The sequence below is a fragment of the Dromaius novaehollandiae genome, chromosome 12, assembly GCF_036370855.1.
Source record: "Dromaius novaehollandiae isolate bDroNov1 chromosome 12, bDroNov1.hap1, whole genome shotgun sequence".
NCBI classification, from domain to species: Eukaryota; Metazoa; Chordata; class Aves; order Casuariiformes; family Dromaiidae; genus Dromaius; species Dromaius novaehollandiae.
Genome location: NC_088109.1, coordinates 22,502,844 through 22,522,494, shown reverse-complemented (window position 1 = coordinate 22,522,494; position 19,651 = coordinate 22,502,844). Strand labels below are relative to the sequence as shown.

Here is a 19,651-nt window from a genome sequence, read left to right as displayed (position 1 = left end):
TTTACATGCCAAAACAAGAGCAAAATGTGACTTCTATTGAAGCCCCTTGGAGCTACTCCAGATTTTACCAGATAAGAGTGCCTTAAAATGAAAAAGGCACCTGAGCTTCTGCAAATTGGGAATGGATTAAGGGAATCCATCCAATAATTTTAAGAAGGAAGGGCGGCCAAGACAAAACAACTTTTAAAACTGCTTATATAGTCAAAGTATTAAGTGAAAATTCTTTTATTATATATTCTTTCCTCCTATACTGTGAACTACATTGCACGATGGAACTACAAAACAAAACTAAGGCTCTATTGGTCTCTAAATAAAAACATAAAAATGCAGTGCTCAGCCAACAGCCCATCTACACTAATAACTGTGTTGACCAGGAGAGCACTGATGGACTTTCCCATCAGTGAAAGAATCACCTTTGAATTTGTGCTCTGTAGAGTATCTGAGCCCTGAAGTGATGGCCTGCAGCATGTCTCACTGCAATAAACACTGTTTGCTGCAAACGAAACTGTACTGAAGACATGCAGAGCCTGGATAGCACTGTATGATCTAGCACAAACATCCCTCACTGGAGCAAACAAGTGCCCTTCTTCCCATGCTGTATCTGGGGCATCACAGCAAAAATTCACCCGAAGCCTCACAGCAAACAGACCAGTGCCAGGCACGTGCGGCTAAGCATGGCAGACCAAACTCGCCCAGCGTCCAACTCTCCCCTGGGCATAACTGATTCGAAACTGCCTCTGGCTTCGGTTCGCAGCCACACAGGGCCTCGCGCTCCCATGTCTGCAGGGCTGTAATGCGCCAGCCAGGTCCTGCCCCCGCAACTGACAGTCACCAGCAGCGGTGACTCCCCTGCAGGCTGGATTATACCTCAGGGGTGCAGTGTTTTTCCCATCCCAGAGGTGGCATGAGTGAATTCCAACACAGAGGAGACTCCCTTCCTCTCCCTCCTCCTCTTCTCCCCAAGATTTTGCTAGGTTTCCCCCCGATTTAACTCAGCCCTGGCAGCCAGGCCAGGCAACCCAGAGAAGCAGTGGGGATTCAGTTACCCTCAGCAATTGGATTCTGCAGTCAGAAGTCACAGGACTGCAGTGAATTAACAGCAAATGGAAAAGCTAGGTCTTCTCTTCACTTAGGTGTTAAGTAAGATTTTTGCATGGGCTAGCAGAAGATGATTATTGCAAATAAACCGTGTTTCCTTTTTTACTGTTCGACTTCACAAAACCTCCTACTGCTTACATATTTCATGAGTAGTCATCCACAAGAAGGGCAGTCTGTGACAAGCTCTGCTTGTCAAACGCATACTAGAGTAAGGCTTCTTAGCGTTCAGTATTCAGGAGCCAGCATTTAAATCTAATCAGAGGTAGCAGCAGATGGGAGATCATAGAAAGTATACTAATTCACAAAATATATGTGCTAATGCAATGTAGCACAGTTGTATGGTTATTTGACTTATAAGAGAAAAAAATTCTGAACATGAGATACTGATTTATGTTCATATGTTCCACTTTATAAAAACTTGTCACATTTTCTATTTAAAAATCATTAGAAAAATGTGTCATTAAAGCATATTGGATGGAACAGAAGGCAATATCTTGGCCACGTATTTTTAATGGTTGCTTTTAGCACAACCAAAACCAAAGCTGAAAGCAAAAGCACGAAGATGAAGTTAAAAAAAGCTGTTGGAAGAAAAAACCCACAAACAAACTATGAGATAAACCTGAGAGGCAGCAAGTATGAGCTGTCTGCAGTTTTAGAACATAGAATACAAGCAGGCAGATGGCATTTCACAACTGCTTTAATTGAACATCTACAGCTAAACCATATGTATTCCCCAAATTCCTAACAATTAGAATAGTTCACATTATTGGAGACTTGTATTTCCAGGTGCTAGATATTAAAAGCAGAAAGCAGTTAAGGCTACTCATTTTTTGAGCCCTCAATTCCATATTCTGGAAATTCAGATAAAATATTCTCTACAACAGAGTGGAGAACAGCCAGCTCACTGCCTGCTCCCAGCCTACTCTGCAAGGTAAAAATCTCCTACGCTGATGTACTCAACTGACTACAGGCATCGCACAGACCAGAGTACTCCGTGCACTAAACACCGCTCCCCTCCCCACCTGCACCTTCCTCGTTAGGGCCCAGGACATTCACTGGTGTGAAACTGCTTACACAGGCTGATGTTACTTCAGCCCCGATAGAGCGCTCTCCAGTCTCACACGTGGACCAGAATTCAACTGAGCCTCTACTCAGCGCTGGCTTACAGGAACCAGCATCTCCGATACAGCTGGTAACCCAGCCCATTTCATGTCTCAGGGAGTCATAGGGGTATTGGTGCCTTTTTTGCACACATTGTGTTTTAAAGACTCTTAAAATCTTTAGCAGAAGCTTTGGATTAACTCTATTGATTCCATCAATGATTTATAGCTTTTTGTTTTGTTTTTAAAGACTTCTTCCTCCATTGCCTGGATCAAACAGAAGTGGTAAAGATCTTCAAAGAGATTAGAAGTGACAATCAGGCAAAATTCATTGAATTTCATTTTACAAGGTTAGCCCCAGAGAGAAGAAAGAGAGTTTCCCTGCTGTGGGAAAACTGAGAAGTGAATACTTTTCTAACACAGGATAACGTATAGGATAGCAGAGCCTGTTATCACTGCTAAATAACCTTCTGGGCATGGTCTTTGCAATGTAGTACCATTTAAGACAACTGAAACAGTGGGTTAAGAGTATACTGAACTAATGGAAGCAGCTGACAGATAACCTGCACTTTTTGTTACATTTGCCAACCTTATAGGCAGAAGAAAGAAAAATAAGTATAGGTAACTACATGGCTTGACATTTTATAGCATGGAATGCAGTACTAAAGGAATAAGGAGAAGGCAAATAAAGTGAGTAATGACCCTGGAAGCTAAACCAGCACTGTAACCTACCCCAGCTTGCACTGCACCACACACAATGCTGCGGTTCACTGTTTTTCTAGAAAATGAGGAATGCTAGCTCCTCCTTCTCTAACACATTCTGCCAACAGTGCTCCTAGCAGATATATGGTCAAATAATGCTCAGGCTGACAGCCCATGCCAGCAAATACATGAAACTGGCCCTCCTATTGGCACTCTACAGGAAAAACAGCCTTAGAACAGAGACCAATGTTCCCACTTATTTTACTTACTTTCTTATAACAGTCTGATTCCAGCTCTGCTTGATTCATGATTCGCTCTATATGCATCTCATGTTTTAACAGCTCTTCTTGGTTCTTTTTCACTTTGGAAACAATTACCACCAATTCCTCAAACTTTGTGATACACATTCAGTAGTTCTGTGCCTTTGTTCTCTTTTACTACTTTTAAATCCTTGTATTGTGTTATGCCAACAGAGCAGTAAAATAATCAAAGTCATCACGCTATGCAGTGAAATTTGTCATTTGTCCTTCTATTCCTCATATTCCATTAATGATGCAAAGTCTTATCTTCTCATTTCTTAATCCTTTACCCTTTCCTATCCTTTAGGCTTTGTGATGTACATGGACTTCCGTGTTACAAACTCTTCAAAGGCATCGTTACTCTTCACATTTTTATGCACTGAAATATCTTTGTAATCTATGATCAAAGACTTGCTACATCTGGCTGTATTTGTTTTCTTTATTTACTCTTCCTATGTCAGCCATTTTTTTTATTATTAATTTTTGCTACTATGTTGTGACTTCTGAGCCATCGAATCAGAAACTCAAGGCAATTCCAAGTTGTATCAGCCAGCCTGCCAGTGACCTGACCACAGTGCAACATATCACCATACGGAAAGGTAGGGGTCAGTCAACAAAGAATTGATTTCCACCCATGAATGTAAGTAATTGTCACTCAACCTCAGTTGGCATTATTCCCACTAATTCATAGGAATTACAGTAAAGCCTTTCCTAGCTAAACGCAAGGATTGCTCCCAATTAACACACAGAGATAACAGTCCCCTCTTTTCAAAAGGGGTAAATGGAAGCTGAAACAAAGCCCTCTTCCTAAACCATCTGCCACCACAGTCAATTTTCAAGGTCTTTCATGGCCAATCCTTAATGCACACATCTTCATCTAGTACAGAGAGTCTGTCCCAGGAATCTAGTCTCCATTGTCTCCTCCTTAACAGATTTCTAACTACCACCTTTGCTTGCGCTTCCTTCCATGCTACCTTTAACACTTGGCCAGAGCTTCCCCTCCACACCCCCAAAGCTCCTCCTTGAAACTCTTCTACATCAGGGAAGTTGGCATCTAGGATACTGAAATTGTATCAGTGTACCCAGTACCGCACTACTTTTCTTTTACTCTCCCAAATCCATAGCCACCTGTCACCTTACACTTTAAACAAAGTCCTTTCCTTAGGTCTTTCAACCCTGTCCGTATACAGAGCTTGGCATTGTGGACTCCCAGCTGATCATCTGAGGCACAATTTTAATTCATCCATGGGCTCTGACAAGCAACAGAGGCTGGTCAAATTTTAGATTTGTGGCAAAGAAAAAAGGCAGCTATCTTTGAGAAAGTTCACACCAAACCAATTTTGAAGGAATGCTTTCCCTTCCCCTACTTCAAATATTTTACTGATTTTCTGTTCTCTCTTACCTAGGGACATTAAGCACTGCGAATAGGACAAAAGAGAAAAGAGGTGGTCATATAGCTTTGAAGCAGCAAAGCACACATTATATTACTTCTTGTTTTCCTTAAGGTCATTAACTGACATCCCCAAATCACTACCCACATCACTTTTACTGAATCAGTTCATACGCTTAAGTATATTGCTTATCCAATATATTAGACCCTTCCAAAAAGCCCACCTAGGCCAAATAAGTTGACAGAGGTTAGTAGGATCCCTGTATGGATGTGACCCCTTTAGCACATTCATTAAAACACATTATTTGTTGTGGTGCAAGCATATGCAAAGACATTTCTGCATTTGGTATTTTTCCAGTGTAGTATCATGTTAATTAGGACATCATTCAGGTTAGGTGGGAGATCAAGTTTTCAATCAGGCAAATTTTCCATTAGTATTTTCATTTTGGGGGGTAATCTGCCTGACTGAAGGCTGAGCAAATGAATGACTTAACACTTGGTCTAATAAAGTATGTGGATGATCATCATCCCATATCAAGTTAATTCAGTCCAAAGAGCACAGAACATAATCCTCTGTTAGGTTTTTTTTTTTTTAGCCAATAAAATATTAAACTCCATTTGTAGCTTTAATCCTTTTTGATTTATGTTCTTCTGTCATCCATTTCTGACCGGTTCCCCTCTTCTCTTTATTTCCTTAGCCCTTCATTTTACAAAGCTGAAATTTCCACTTGCCCCATGACTGCCTCAACATTCATGCATTAACTTTGGATGTTGAACTTTGTCATAAATGCTTTCTGAACCCAACTTTTTTTTAGCTCTTCAAGGTTATATTATCTAGCTATTTGATTTCAGGGTAGAAGTTACTGTACTACCTAGATGCCTTCTACATCAACATGCCTGGCCTGAACAGAGGGTTTTTTGTGGATTTTTTTCCTGATTTTGGAGTCTTTTTGCAGGTACTGCTTGGGCAGCAGAAGACCAAAATAGAGTTTTTACAGGTGATCAGCACTGTAACTATCAAAATAAATAGTTTCAGAAATAACATGGAATGTTAAGTAAACATTATTTGACTGCAACATGGAATGTTAAGTAAACATTATTTGACTGCAATTAGCAACTATTTTCGAAAGTCCATATATGAAAAGAGAACGTATTTTATGACCATCAGGACTACACTGTCAAATGTCAGGAATGCCAGAATAAAATATGCTTAAAGAATGAGTGGGAATGTTAATGGAAATATACCTGTACGTTTCCAAACCAAAATCATGAACCATAGAACTTGACATCCATACCCAAACCCCTGTGAAACACAAGTCTTGTGAAGATTTGCTGTCACTAACCGGCAGGCTCAACAGCATTAGCAGCGTTAGTTCTACTTCGTTTATGTTTCTGTTGTTCTTCCTGCGATTCCCTGCATTTAGCAACAGAGAATATTAGCTGTTTGCTGCATTGCTCTGTCTAGGCACTCAGTAGTATAAAGCTTGACTTCACGCTCTATTCGAGCTTTACAGTCTGGCTCCCCCTCAGAACCTAAAATAGGTTTAGGATTGTTTTAATCTACTCTAATCCAGCCTTTCTTAATTCTGTTTCACAGCAAGGTTGCCACAAGACCAGCAACGTACAGCCACATCTTCCTATTCCAATAGTATGCTCATACAAGGAAGAAAAATACTGGTCTGGATATCCTTATATACCACATATACTGTATGGGGCACCTGAGCCAGCACCTTACATGCCAATGAAGCGGTATTTCATTCCTGAAGACTAGCAAAAAGTGACTATAGTTATTTGCACTTTGATATATTGGAAATCATTAAAAAACAGACAACTGCTACACTGAGCAGGAAGTGTAGCAAAATGCCTTGGTAAATTTAACTACTGCAGGTAGTAAAAGTGCAGATTTTATTGGTACTCCCCATCTGCGGCTCTGCAAACACTTTGCAAATAGCAATACATTAACTCTGGCATTATGTGTTTGTGCTAGTCCAGCTGTAAGGGGTCAGGAGCTTGCTAGAGACACCACAAGGACAGTATCCACTGGAAAGAAGGAAACAATGACAGTTTGGGGTTGCTACAATGCCTTCTAAGGAAAAAAAAAAAAACAGACCCAGGATCAGTATACCTGGGCATAATCCTTGTGCTCATCCAGCTGTTCAGGAACAAATAAGAATGACATATGTACAGGGTCAAATCTTCCTTGCTTAGCATAATACTATGAATGATCACAAGATCATCCATGTGATTAAGGCAAGAACATTAACAACCTCCATAAATAGTAATTTTAGCTTTACAGTTGTAGCATAACACACAAAAACTATCATGTGTCCTTAAGTGTATTAAAAACAACAGTAAACAATTCTTATAGAATGTTTGGAAATATATGATCTAGGATTAGAGCCCTGAAGGGACTAATTACATCATTTTAAAGCAGAGCACATTACTATTAAAATGTCAGTCTTGGGAGTTAACAATCCACAAACTAAATTCTGCCCTTGGATAGCAAGCTAATTGCAGTGGGAGCACTACACATGTATTTCATGGCAAAGAGTTAGCTCTGAAGTTGTCACTGATGTTGAGCCAGAAAAGCTTTTTGGCCTTAACAGTCTTCTCTGTAAGGTTACAGATGACCACAGTACCTTTATGAGCAATGGCTCATAGTTCATTTTATGTGAATCACACATGAGCACAATCCAAGAAGCTAATTAAAGATATAAAACTTCCCTTGGACTGAATTAAGAGTTGTCATTTTTCTCCTTGCTGTAGGAGGATAGTGTTTTTTACAGTTTGAAGTTACATGCTTTCACAAGACAATGCAGAACGAAAGACAGAAACAAAAGAAATACATGCTTTATCAAGAGCCTATATAAGGGAGACAGCTTAGCTTTCAATCGTACTAAACTGGGTCGAAGAAGTAAATCTAACTTTGCAGATCTATAAGGGAAAGATCCATCTTTGTCTCTGTGGCTTGAATAAAACTTTGACAAGAAAGTTAATAATATGAAAGAGGAAGGATGATTTATAAAAATCTTTTTGCAAAAGGAAATAATTGAAACGATCCACAGACCTCAGTAATTATTGTAGCTCCACTTCACCCTGAAAAACAAAACCTACTGAATTTAGCCTCTGATTCAGCACAGTATGCAGAATGACATGAAACTTCAACACTTCAGAAAGCCAGCTTGGATAAAGATGAAGCAATTTTGGAAGCTTCACAATCCTACAAAAATCAGCCAAGATTTTACTGACTTTAGCCCTTTCGGGCCTACGCAACAGAAGATTTTGCACCTAACATATCCTATGAATTGTCTCTCCCTTGCCTGCTTTGGAACATCTGAATTGCAACAAGCACTTCTTAAAGCACATTTAATTAAACTCCACTGTCTCCCTTAGTAAGATCCCCAATGGAAGGGAATTTGCTGAAAGAGACCAAGCCACGCTTCAAAGTGACAAGCTTTTCTGGGAGAAGCCCCAGGCAGACATCCTACATCTTGAAGAACGAAGTTTCTGAGAAAATAACTATGGCTTAGGTGATAAAGTAAATTTCATTCCACTATAACTCAGATGGTCATTTCTTTCAGCAACTGCAGTGCAGAAAAGTTTATTTCTGGCCCTGTGACAGAAATGATTTCCACAAAAACCTTTTAAAGGATTTCCTCTCACTTTAAACCCAAAGCATAAAACATCTAGAAATGCAAATGCAAGACAAGTATCTTTCAGGGACTTGCTTAGCATGTCTCACTCAGGATAGAAATTGACTGTTCATGGAAGGAATTATCCTTACTGGACAGACTGGTGGAGGCTTTGGAGTTGGGAAAGCAACCAGTTTCCTAGCTTTTGACTGACTTAGCAAATTTGTAGCTAATTGAGGAGTTCAAGACATTAGCAATAGCGTGATATTTCTTGCTTGCCCTCTGGCACATTATGATTTTTTCCGTTTTTGTGCTAAAGGTTTCAAGTGTGTTACTGTGCCCACACTAGGCATGTGGTGAGGCTTGCTGGGTGAGAACTAGTGGTTTTGTGGAGCCTTCTGGACTGCTTTTAAGGGATCAGGTTCAATGACCCTATTGGTCTCCTCTAATCCTAAATTTTTACCTAAGTTTTACCTAAATTCCCTTTCTGCAATCTTTTTTTTTTTTTTTTTTTTTTTTTGGAGGTGGAAGAACACATGCATATCTCAGCTGCAAATGACTAGTAAATCATCTCAGCTACTGCTATCGCAGCTTTGTTCTCCCGCTTTGATTAACTGAGTCTTACTTCCTCAAAGCTGCTTAGTGTGATATCCGATTCCCCAGAATCCTAAATTGGTGCACAGAAATGAGCGCAGATTATTTACCCTGTCTACTTATCAGCTTTTGAATGCTAATCTAAGGTGATGACTACCTCACAGTTTCATGTTTTGTCTCAAGAAAGATTGTAATTTCAAATATTATCCGATTATATTCCTCCCCTGATGAGTTCAAAAGAAACATAAGGCAGTAAATAAGATGCAGCCTTTAACTGCAGGAGGAAAGGAGACTCTTCAAGAATTGCATGCAGCAAAGTCAGCAACAAATGTCATTTGTCATGAAGTATGTTGTTACGTCATGGAATATTTTCAAGTGAGAATGATTATCTTCCACAAGAAAGCACTTGCACACTGAGAGATCTGGAACTTGTTGTGAAGAACTGAAACAAAGCAAATAAAAACCAGCCATGACTAGAACACAGGAGCTGAAGGGTATGCACGGAAGAATAGACAGGTAAAGGAGCTGGAGAAATGGTGAACTATACAACAGAAGAAGAGACTGAAGCCATTTGACTCTAAATCACATAGGGGAAGAACAGTAAGATGGGACAGCATTACAGCCTGCTTTAGACCCCCAAATTTATTTTAAAAATAAACCTTATTTTAGAAGTGAATATATATTATTAAATTTAGTTTTATCTAGGACTTTTGTCACTAGGAAAGACTAATAATCTTGTTAGAGGAAAAAACCCAAAGAATAATAGTATTTGTTTACTTCTAAATTTGATAGTAAACATATTTCAAACAGTGTTACTAAATCAGAAACAGGTGATGCCATTTTAGACACTTGAGAAAGATGTTCTAGATCAAGACAGATATCAACTAACTGCAGAGAGTAGCAAAAGTGCAATGAGAATAATCAGAGCTCTACAAAAACACAGTATAAAGGAAGACCAAGTTTAAGGGTTGTGTACCCTAAAGAAGAGAAGACTCACGGCAAGACCTTAAAGTTTTCACATACACAGAGTGGAATATGATTTTTTCCATATCCGTGACGGATTGGACAAGTTACTTGCTTTTCTTGATTAGTTGCAAAAGGAAAGATTCAGGGTAAACATTAAGAAAATCTTCCTAATGGCAAGAATGAGGAAGCAGAATAGATTAGCCAAGAGTCTCTCTACCATTAGAGATCTTTCAGAACACACTGAATAAATAGCTGTCAGGATTAATATATAGTTGATCCTGCCTTGGGGCTGATGGAGGAATTACATGACCTCTCTAACACCCTTCCAGATTTTACCATGATTCTGTTATGCAGTTGTTCACAAAATAGGGAACTGAATTTGATGACTAAAAAAGATTGTTTGCAATATTCTTCAGAAATCTAGGACTGATGCACAGTAAGTCTCATTTTATGTACAACAGAGCTATTGGTTTCCTCCTGTACAATTACCATCTATAATTAGCTGGGAATCTACACAAAGGTTGGGGTGGATTCATTTATTGTGCTTGGAATCCAGTTGTGAGGGGTAATAGATTAAGTGCATTGCCAAATGTGCTAAGTAGCATTTTAGCAAAGATACATCTGTTAAAAGTGTCCTTGAAATGCAGAGATCTTTAAATCTTTCAAGCTATCCACTTGAAAGATTTTGTTTTTGCAGAGGTGATAAACGTTTAACTAACACAGCTTGATACCCAACTTGGGAGATATCTGGGCAACAAATAAAGAGTTTAACCACCATTCTGGAGAACTTAAAGACAAGAACTCCTCCCAGCCATTTACTGGCAAGGCTTCCAAGTCATTCTTGTTTAATATCTGACCAACTACGTTAATTCTCACATTTAATGTAGCCAGAGGGCCCCCATGAACTAGATTACTGATGAACAGAATCTTCAGCCTTCCTAAAATTTAGTTCACCATGGTAAGAAGATTTAACATCTTTTGAATATGGATTATCTCCACTTGTGGGAGTTATTTGTCTGAGAAAAGCAATTGAAAAAAAAAAGAAAACCGCTTGCAATGACTTTAAAGAATATTTACTCCTAATGATTCTAGTCCTATGTATATTTTGAACACCTGTGCTCCTGAGCATCTGCAATTTGAACTCCATTAATAAATATCTCTGATGCTAGGAAGAGTTTTCAGAGTTTCCTAAACCAATGGTTTCCATAACTACTGAATATTCCATTTTGAATATCCCCAAGATGATTTTGAATTTTGACTGTTAATTGTGGCTAAAACTGACTCATATTATGATAGGCCATGAGAAAGCTTCAGGTACAGCCGAATCAAAGCAGTTCCCCTGCTCCAGAGGTGTAGAAATCTCACATGGTCTTGTATACATCTTGCGTAGCATGCAGTTGCCTCTCCACTACCTCTGCCCTCAAGCAAAAAATATTACAGAGCTGAAATGTCTGCAAGCTTTCAAAGCCAATGACTGAAGTCTAGAAGATGAAAAATTGCCTGCATCATGTCCTGCACACTCCTGCTACAGGTTAGGATTAGGTTTTGTCTCTGAGCCCATGAACTGAGCTCCTTCACTCAGCACTACTCAATTTCTCTATGAACTTATTTACAATGCAGTCTGTTTTGATCAAGCAGGCCATTCATCTAGATCCCATGCAAATTAAATTAAAGCCTCAGCTTTAATCAAAGCAATCCTAGTTTGTGTTGAAAGACTTATATTTTGATTTCATAGCAGCTTAAGCCTGAAATCCCTAATGCCACTTTGCAATGAATGGTACCTGGTTTTGCTCACCTGTTTACAGTTAACTCCTTAAGTACACTGTTCAGCATCAGAGCAGACAATTGTTTGATTTTTTCTCTTTTCTCCTGGTTGCTGCACACTGAATCTGGTGAAAAACTGTGAGAGAGGGGGGAGGTCCCCTATGCCCTGGGAGCTTCTGAGGAATACCCAGGGAAAAAAATGGTGGGAGACGCACAGAGCACACCAGGTCTGGCGGTCAGCAAAAGCAACAACAAGAGAGGCTGCAGCACAGCAGAGATGGGGAAACAAGCAGGGCCAGGTCTTTCCAGCACCTCTGGAAAAGACTCTTCTGGAAACATAAGGGAAACCATTGAAATTGAAATAGCATTTCCAGAGGAAAACAAGGCTAAAGGAAAGGCTTTTTCCTCCCACGACACAGAAGCAGGAAGAGATTTGTCAACAAAAATCGTCTTTTTCGCATGCTCGCTCTAGGACTCCTCATCTACTTTCGTAGACTTACGTCAAGTCACTTATGTCATTTCTTTCCTAATAGCAGCAGTCTATATTGGTGAGGGATAACTGCCACGAATGAATTAAAAACACAGCCAGGCTTTTCACAATAATTTGGGCTTTGCAAAAACTAAATTTTCCTTCTCTTCTAATAAAGAAAGGTACGACAGGGTGCACAACAAGGTGTAACAGTTTTTATGAGAATCAGCTGAAATGACAGTGGCAAAAGTTCATGTTAAAACCTCAGGTTTTATCTCATTATGAGAAACTGCAGAGTGGGAACTATTGGTCAGTGTTGTACAGTGACAGTCATCAAGGTAGATAACATCCTCTCCCAAACCCTATTTTTACACCAGTTTTGCCCTGCGTTCCTCAGTGGAGGATGGTCACGTAAGCTGCTTTCCAGAGCAGCTTGTTGACTAACAGCTGTTTAAGCATTAGATAACACTGGGTAGTGGCTTTACAACTTAAGCACACTGGTGCAGATTTCATCTTAGTAACAAATCCCTTTCAGGAAGGAAATGAGGGAGCTTTTTACCTCAGCTAGTTTGCTCAGCTCACTAAGCTACTCCACTTTGTATTTTCCATTCTTTCTCTCTAAGAGAAAAGCCATGAAAAGTCAAAGCAATAACCATCCAAGTACTTTAGAAACATAACGCACACTCATACATTCAAAGTTTTGTTCTAGTTAGGATTTTCAGAGTAAGGCAGTGCTATATTATGCAGCTCATGGACTGAAATGGTGCTTTTGAAGCTACTCTAGCTTATCAGTAAAATATGCATTGATTTTTTTTTCCCCCTCTTCAAGAGATGTATTATTAATTAGGTAACAGAACAGAGAAGCTTCCTTGGAATCATTCCAGTCTGTCATTGAAAAACATATGCAGGATGCCTTCCAGATCAAAAGCCCCTTAGTAACTCAAGGGGAGGATTTCACTCAGCAAGTGCAATGGCTAATCTTTGAAGAAAAATGTTTTAGGACAGATTCCCTTCTCTTTCCAGTCTATGCTGAGCGCAGCAGAATAGCTCAGGGAATGGATTAGGGATAGGTGACACTCTGCTTAGTTCCTACAAGTAAAAAGTAGCATGAGGACTGCTTGTAGGATTGCCCAAGCAAGTTCTATCCCTGTCTCTTCTCATATCCAAAACACTTCAGCTTCCCTTGGCAGACTCATGACTCACAGTGAAAACATGACAACACCTAGCAATGCCCACCCAACATTGCCATACTCCTTAAATAGCAGAGTGAGTTTACTATTTGAAATATCCAATCTCTGGTCCAGTCTGAGATGCCAGAACAATTTATATGAATTACAATGACTTAATGACTATTACAAATATACCTGCACTTACCTTGTAGGCCCAGCTCAGATCCTGCTGGCTAAGTGCATACTCATATTGTAGAACTGCAAACCAGGAGCACTGAGCTCAGTAGAGGCAGGGAACGTTCAAAGATGCGTCCTCATTCATAGAGCCAAATGCAGTCCCCCAGCGCAAATTAAAACAATCTGCACACTGTTCCCGCTTGTGCTTGCTGACAACAGCATTACAACTGAGACAGATGCAGAGATAACCTAGTCCAGACCTGGAAATGAAGCACAGGGAGAAAAATTTGTATAGCATCTAATAACAAAGTACTTCACCTTTCTTTGGGGTGTTATATTACATTGGTGTTTAAATATAAACACACCTGTAAAATTGAATATCCACTCACATTCTGCACAAGTATAAATGAGAACAAATTTCAATTAATGGAAAATGAGGCCACGGGTTGCTTGATAAAGCATGAAGCAGAAGCCTGTTAGAAAACAGTCTCTTGCCTGTTTGTTCAATAGAGCTGGCAGGTCAAACTAAGCTAAGAAGTTATACTAGTACAACCCAAACATGCACTGCCAACCCCACCTCAGAGTATCTATGTATGGCTGTTGCTGTATAATGACTAGTTTTTAAACACTTACTTTGAAGGTTGCCTTCTGCATGCAACCTCATGCTTATACACAAATCAAGTAATCACAGCTTAAGCAGTTACTGTGCACCAGCTGTATTCGTTAACTGTCTCAGCCTACTGCAAATGCAAGGAAACATGACTAAGCCTCATCTGCAACGAGAAAAGATTAGCTCACTTGGGTTATGGGCACAAAAATCAGAGACCACAGCCCACTGCAGTTAAGCTGTGCCACTTAGGTTGTCAACTATGCCTATGGACAACCTTTTTACTCTCTCCAATTCTTCCCAGAAAGAAGAATCACAGATTCCCTGGATCTTCTCACATTCAAAGGCCATTGCCAGTTGATCTACAGTACGAGTCATCTGCTTTCCTGGGGGTCAGTCTCTAGTGAAAACCATGGCAGCCATTTGTTCACCAGACCTCCTAGTTATTTTCAGCATTAGGAATCCCAGGCCCCCTGAAACACTATCTAATAGCTGGGGAAACAGCCACAGACTGCTGGGCACATGAACTTAATCAGCACCTTCTCTCAGAAAGACAGTGTAGCAGAACAGCTTCTGTTCTCAAACTTGTCTGATACGACCTCATGCAACCTCCCTTTTATAACAGTAGATTTAAAAAAAAGAAAATCTGATTCTTCACATTGACCTCCTGTCTAACACAGGCCAGATAGACTTCCCAGAATTCACTTGTGTTGGAACTAGAGCAGAGCTTGTAGAAAGGCACCTGAGCTCAGTTTGCAAGTTGTAAGTCAGGGGGAGTTCACCAAAGTCTGTGGTGAGCTGCTCCATTTCTTCATTACTGAGGATTCATGTGACACATTTCAACATTCAGCCACTGGGTCTTCTACTAGTGAGACTGAAAAGCCTATCAAAATGTAATTAACCTTGTGGGTCCAGCTTAATTCTCTTGAACTTTAGAAGCTCTGTCTTCTTACACCATCTATGAAGGTAAGAGCCAGTTCAGGCCCGTCCAAAGACCAACTCAATCCACAAACTCTCAGTCAGGTGCCTAAATTCAGGGTGATACTAGTCAAGTCTTCTCTTACACTTCTCTTTATAGAAGGAAGCTCTTAAAACCCTTCTATTCATATTCCAAAGAATTAGGGATTTTACCACCCAGTTTACCCACCACCACATCAGATGCCTGTGATGCAAAGCAGGGTATGCTCCAGACAGATGTTTCCATGCACAAATCTCATGCTTATGTGTACATTTGACTAGCAAACACAGAATCCAGATGCACAGATGTGATCTGGAAACACACTCAGGTGTCATGTCTTTTTTTGACAGGTGGTGGAATAATTCAGTAAAGCTGCATTAATGCAAGCAAGAAGGCTCCAGGATTGAAGATTTCCCCCCCTCCCCCCCCCAAAAAAAACCAAAGCAAACACATGCAAATTGACATGGCCCCGATGTTGTGCTGGTCATTTCTCTCTTCTCCTCCTGCTTTCTAATTTTCCCTTCCAGAGGGGCTCTGGCATTAGGCCGAGTGTTGAACTGTCAGTTCAGATTTTCAGCCTTGAGAGATGAATTTCCCTTATGACTCGAGTCATGTCCGTATGAGCCTTTTGCAATTGTGTATGTGTAGCTAATCATACACAGCTACACTGAACCTAATTGTTAAAAGGCTGAGTAAATATAACTACACCTTCGTTATCTTGTTTAAAGGTAGACAGATTAATTTGAATTCTAACTGGAAATACTGATTCAATGAATAAGCCTGAAATGTAGTGGTTTTCAATTACACTAAGAAATTGGTCTTTTGAATTTCCAAATTATGCAAGGCAAGCCAAGTTCAATTTAATCTATACAAGGGGATATATTTGCCATCTTCATAGCGCTGTATGTCAGTGGGTAATAGCTAAAAGGCAGGTGGAAAAATGTAATGTTGGCTGCTGGTGCCCTCCAGGGGCCAGGCTGAGTACAGATTTCAGTCAAAAGACATTTTGAGCATTCAAGCAAATGTAATAAATATTGCATATTATCACCCTGCTTTAGAGTAGCATGACTGCCATTATTCACGTTACTCTTAGAGGACAGATTCTCTCAGCTGGCCCACAGACACTGTGATGCTTGATAAAACAGGAGCAATACGAGGGAGATGTGTATTTATATTTGACTGCTTCCATTTTCTCAGCCTGCATTCCTATGAAAATAAGGTTTATACACAATCATTTTGTGCATCTATCTGTCCTTTTCTATTAACCTGGAAGCCTCTGTCTAGTTTCCAGTAAACCTGGGGGACACAGAGAGGATGCAAAGATACTGTATACTGACAGGATTCATGAAAACATGCATCAAGGAGTAACTAAATGTGATGCCTCCGCATGCTGGGAGGCTGAACCATGAGCTCTGTCCTTAAACCCACTACAGACAGAACCACCAGGTGCAAAATCCAAGCTTTTTTTTGTTTTGTTTTATTTCTGGCTGCGGCCTGAGTTATTATTTATGTCCATTTTTCGCTACAGGCTTGTTCTGGCTTTTTACATCAGAAAACAGAAATCCTACAATGAGTTTACATGCATGGCAACAGGAGAGAAAGAATCCCATCATCCTCATAGATTGTAGAATAGTTCCTTTATGTGTTGGCACTATTAATTCCTAATTACCCTTGCCGTTCTGCACCACAGCTGCCACAAAACTAGACTTCAGAGAGGGCAAAAAAAAAGGCAGGACAATTAGAATACAGAGAACAGTTTGCACCTGCCCAGAGGATAAACCATACATCCCCATGCACGAGCACTAACTCCTGTACAGCTCTACCTCTGATCCAGGATTTTTATGGGATTAGTGGGACACTCTTCATTCCACTGCCTCCCACTGCACACAACGCTGTAACTGTAGGACAGTGTGAGGAAGAGGAAGTGTATCATCAGGTCCCAATTACATTAGTACCACTCCTACTTAATGTTATAAACATTCTCAGTACATTACAAAAACATCCTGCCAAAACAAGGGTTTAGGTTATTTTCCAGTATCCCCTACAAGAGGTAACTTCTCCTTAAAGACACAGTTTCTGCGAAGTCAGAACTCAAGGCTTTGCTATACCAGATGAGATGCCCATACCACATTAAAAATACACTATGAGAAAAGGGGAGAGACGAATTTAAAGTGTAAGTTATCTGGTAGAAGTCTTAGTTGTGGAATGCACCTCTTCCTTTGAAGTGGGTATTGTACAACTAATTTGTTTCAAGGCTTAAATCTTGAGTACCTGCTAATAGTTTTCAGCCCACTACACATAAATACTTAAATAAAAAGATTAAATTTTCTTGCAGGCACAAAAGGCAGGACTGCATTAGATCCTGTGAATGCCTACCATGGTATTACATGCGTAACTCTCAGGGCCTTGTGCTTTTCTCTCCAGGAAGTCCAGCTCCAAGCTCCAGGCCCAGCTGCTGATGTAGCAGTGTGATATTTGGAGATAATTAGACTTCAACAGCTAGAGCTGCTGAAGGAAGTTCTACCTTGCAAGACACAGATGGGCTTTTGACTAGAACTGCTGAATTAGTGAGTTACCTGCTCCATCCTCCTTTCTCTGCACAAAGCTCTCTAGTGATGTCAAGACTTGAGCCTTTAAAGAGGAGGAGATCACAAAAAGTCTTTGACATAATTAATACCAGATAATTGTGCCGAGTCTTCTTTCTTCTGCCAATTACAGGTGGAAATTGAGTCTGGGGAGCTGCAGCAGATCATCTTTATGCAATTACGATTTATGATGCAGCTCCAGCAGCATTCCCCGAGCTAAAGAACAATGATTATAAATGGAAGACCTGTAGCAGCAGTGACATAACCTCAATTCCTTGTATTTAACATGCCCACAAGCTAGAACGTACACTCCTGATTTGCAGCTATATTTGACCACATAGCTTGCAGATGAAAAATTACTTCAGAAATCAGAATGGCAGGTAATTGGCAACACATGCTTTCTTTTGATACTTTGTTTTGTTCTCCTTAAATCATTTCACATTCATGCTTTTTCTCATTGTTGTCAAGGTTTATTTCTAAGTAGCTTCATATTTGATGAGCAGCTTTGCTTCTAGCAACGCTACTACGGTGTTTTCGCAACCTGACAGTTATGGGTTCAAACAATGTAGTCTGATTGCTCACTGTCAAGTTTTTAAGCTATCAAAAATCTGAATATATAGACTGACCTATGTGCCAAGTCACCCTTAGCAGAAGTAGAGCCCTGTTTTTCTACCTCTCTGACATACGGTAAGGCTTCAGCCTCATACTGAGAGATGACTAGGCTAGCATGCACACCAGTACATCAGAGCATCTAAGTTCCAGCCCATGGCCTATAGACACCTCTTCTTTCTGTGAAGACAACAGAAAAACTATACTCCACCAACCCTGCCTCAGCTAGACCATTTTCATTTACATCTGACCAAGACTGTTCTTCCAGAACCTCCACGTTAATCAATCTCTATTAGGTTTCATGCCTTTCACCTGCTGGAAGCATGAAAGAATACTGAGCCTATGTATTTTGATCACCTGCAAATGAGCATAATAAGCAGTTCAGCAGTTTTGCCAGTGCTGGAAAATTTGTTGAGAAATGCTCACTCTCTCCAGTACCTGCAGGTGGCATGGTTTTCTTGCACATTTCCTTTCTAAATGATGCTAACCATATTCCAGCTTCCAAAACAGCTTTCTACATGGAAAGAGGTTTCAAAAATTAGGTACTGATTTATGATTTATTTTGTTCAAAACCATCAGTTTAAAGATTCCTTTATTTTCCACAGGTTCTGTTTGATTAGATTTAGAAAACATTGACAAGACAAGGTTAACACAAGATGAGTTAAAGGAGAAAGACAGTGAAACACACGCATCACACTGAGCTCAGCCCTGCAGAACATGCAGGCTCATGAAAAGCAGGACTTTTACATACCGATTAAAACAATAGCAAAGATCTTCAAATAATGAAGCTGTGCTCATCCTTGGAAATAAAATCCAGCTACTATTTCTACCAAGAGAGTATTTTGCTGTAAAGTTTCTGCAGAGTGACTCGTCTAGTCTTGTTGCAGCTTACAACAAAAAAGTCAGGTTTTTGAACAGTTCTGGCGTAGAGTCCCTCATGCTACCTCCCTACCACCACCCTTTTCCAGCCAGAAGAAATTGAAAATGAATATTTCAGATGGCTTAGATTTTGTATGTTCAACTTGAAACACCTTTTAAGAGAAGTATCCATCTTCAAGAAATCAGAACCTTTATCAGCTTTCTTCAGGCACTAATCACTTCAGAAAAATCTAGGCTGACATCCAGTGATGTATGAAATATCAGACAGTGTGCTGACAGTATTAAGAACTCCTTCAAACTAAGCCATTAAATTTGTGTTTAATTTTATACACATTCCTAAGTGCTTTACTAGAGCCAGGCCCGCCCAAGCAGTTAGCTAACCAGCCTAGATGAAATATTAGAAATCTCACAGAGGACTTCAAGAAAAAGTTGAAAAGAAAGCTAGTACAAACACATTTCCTAGTTATCAGGATGTGGGAGATTGCTGATGTGTTCCTGATTAACTCAGGCCTAGCAGAAGTGACCACTGCTGTATAAGTCAACACCGAGAACAGATAGGACAGACCCATTGCTGCCTGCAAGAGGTCACCACAGCAACTTGTTTATAACAGCCAGCACTAAATAGGAGAGAAGTTATCAGAGATTTCACAACA

General features: G+C 40.0%; 1 long non-coding RNA gene across 1 annotated transcript in view; it reads right to left on the bottom strand.

Annotated features, from left to right (window-relative positions):
• LOC112989548 (uncharacterized) overlaps positions 1-19,651 on the bottom strand; it is a 238,927-nt gene that overhangs the window by 145,104 nt on the left and 74,172 nt on the right. The window contains exon 3 of the long non-coding RNA XR_010391297.1: positions 13,389-13,620. This is a non-coding gene — a long non-coding RNA (uncharacterized LOC112989548). The remainder of the gene's footprint in view (positions 1-13,388; positions 13,621-19,651) is intronic.